This window comes from Procambarus clarkii, chromosome 15 (assembly GCF_040958095.1).
Source record: "Procambarus clarkii isolate CNS0578487 chromosome 15, FALCON_Pclarkii_2.0, whole genome shotgun sequence".
NCBI lineage: Eukaryota > Metazoa > Arthropoda > Malacostraca > Decapoda > Cambaridae > Procambarus > Procambarus clarkii.
The window spans coordinates 306,268-308,767 of NC_091164.1; the positions used below are offsets into that span (position 1 = coordinate 306,268).

Sequence of the window (2,500 nt, forward strand, 5' to 3'; positions counted from 1 at the left end):
AAAATAATTATAACAGCAACATAAGGAACAAACACAACATAAGGAACAACATACCACATCATAAAGTCACAAGAGCAGCAGAAACGGTAAACAACAGCAGTAACAGGAACAGTCAAAGGAACAATAACAAACAGAAACACACACACACACACACACAGAAGACTGTTGTAACAAAAAGCAGCGTCACAAGCAACACAAAAGTAGCCAAAGGAACAGTAAATGTTTCAGCAACACAAGAGGGGAGGGGGGGGGAAGAGAAGCAGCAGCAACACTAACTGCACAAGACAAGGAGCAGTAACAGCAAGGCGGACAGCCCGCCGCCTGCTCTCACACCTCTCACTGTATATCCCACTTCTAAACTTCCCTTCACCTATGCCTCTCCTTCCTCTTTACTCCCCCCCCCCCCCAAGAAAAGTAACAGTCGCTACTGAAGGCACAAGCAAGCAGTGTATGGAACAGTAGAGCAGCACCTGAGGAAGGGAACACAGCATCAGGCGGAGCGCTGAGAACAAGGAGAACAGGAACACAGCATCAGGCGGAGCGCTGAGAACAAGGAGAACAGGAACACAGCATCAGGAGGAGCGCTGAGAACAAGGAGAACAGGAACACAGCACCAGGCGGAGCGCTGAGAACAAGGAGAACAGGAACACAGCATCAGGCGGAGCGCTGAGAACAAGGAGAACAGGAACACAGCATCAGGCGGAGCGCTGAGAACAAGGAGAACAGGAACACAGCATCAGGAGGAGCGCTGAGAACAAGGAGAACAGGAACACAGCATCAGGCGGAGCGCTGAGAACAAGGAGAACAGGAACACAGCATCAGGCGGAGCGCTGAGAACAAGGAGAACAGGAACACAGCATCAGGAGGAGCGCTGAGAACAAGGAGAACAGGAACACAGCATCAGGAGGAGCGCTGAGAACAAGGAGAACAGGAACACAGCATCAGGCGGAGCGCTGAGAACAAGGAGAACAGGAACACAGCATCAGGCGGAGCGCTGAGAACAAGGAGAACAGGAACACAGCATCAGGCGGAGCGCTGAGAACAAGGAGAACACGAGGAGGAAGAAGAAGGAGGAGGTGGAGAACTCAACATAGGACTGGTGGACAGAGCAGGAAGAACAGGTCGGAACGGCCCCTCTCCCCCCCCCCCCTCACTCCCCCTCACCAACCACTCCTTGTCCCCAAAACGACAGGGGGAGGGGGCGGCTAGCACCCCCCCCCCTCTCAGCCCTCACCACGTCTGCCGCCCAACCTCGACCCCCGCCCTCAACCACGGCCGCCCCTTTTGTAGCTACTTTAAAAAAAAAAAAGGGGGAGGAGGAGGAGGGGGGTGGGGTGTCTGACGAGTACAGAAGATGGAGAGGCACATGCGAAGGAGCAGCGGGCTGTCCGCCTTGCTGACACCAGGCGGGCTGTCCGCCTTGCTGACACCAGGCGGGCTGTCCGCCTTGCTGACACCAGGCGGGCTGTCCGCCTTGCTGACACCAGGCGGGCTGTCCGCCTTGCTGACACCAGGCGGGGTGTCTGGTGTCAGTCCGGGTATATTGTGAGGTTTAGTTTCCATCGAGAAGATTAAGGCTCTTGGGCCACCAGCTGTGGGAGTGGGGCGTCTCATCTTGGGCCACCAGCTGTGGGAGTGGGGGCGTCTCATCTTGGACCACCAGCTGTGGGAGTGGGGCGTCTCATCTTGGGCCACCAGCTGTGGGAGTGGGGCGTCTCATCTTGGGCCACCAGCTGTGGGAGTGGGGCGTCTCATCTTGGGCCACCAGCTGTGGGAGTGGGGCGTCTCATCTTGGGCCACCAGCTGTGGGAGTGGGGCGTCTCATCTTGGGCCACCAGCTGTGGGAGTGGGGCGTCTCATCTTGGGCCACCAGCTGTGGGAGTGGGGCGTCTCATCTTGGGCCACCAGCTGTGGGAGTGGGGCGTCTCATCTTGGGCCACCAGCTGTGGGAGTGGGGCGTCTCATCTTGGGCCACCAGCTGTGGGAGCGGGGCGTCTCATCTTGTGCCACCAGCTGTGGGAGTGGGGCGTCTCATCTTGGGCCACCAGCTGTGGGAGTGGGGCGTCTCATCTTGGGCCACCAGCTGTGGGAGTGGGGCGTCTCATCTTGTGCCACCAGCTGTGGGAGTGGGACGTCTCATCTTGTGCCACCAGCTGTGGGAGTGGGGCGTCTCATCTTGTGCCACCAGCTGTGGGAGTGGGGCGTCTCATCTTGGACCACCAGCTGTGGGAGTGGGACGTCTCATCTTGTGCCACCAGCTGTGGGAGTGGGGCGTCTCATCTTGGACCACCAGCTGTGGGAGTGGGACGTCTCATCTTGTGCCACCAGCTGTGGGAGTGGGGCGTCTCATCTTGTGCCACCAGCTGTGGGAGTGGGGCGTCTCATCTTGGACCACCAGCTGTGGGAGTGGGGCGTCTCATCTTGTGCCACCAGCTGTGGGAGTGGGGCGTCTCATCAATCTTGCAAGCATTGAGGCTTCTAACATTTCGATGGTGTACCA

The 2,500-nt window shown here is 58.0% G+C and overlaps 1 protein-coding gene across 2 annotated transcripts in view; it reads left to right on the plus strand.

The window, feature by feature from the left end:
- The window catches only part of LOC123759033 (uncharacterized), a gene marked incomplete in the record, with an annotated part of 115,218 nt that overhangs the window by 46,559 nt on the left and 66,159 nt on the right, over window positions 1–2,500 (plus strand).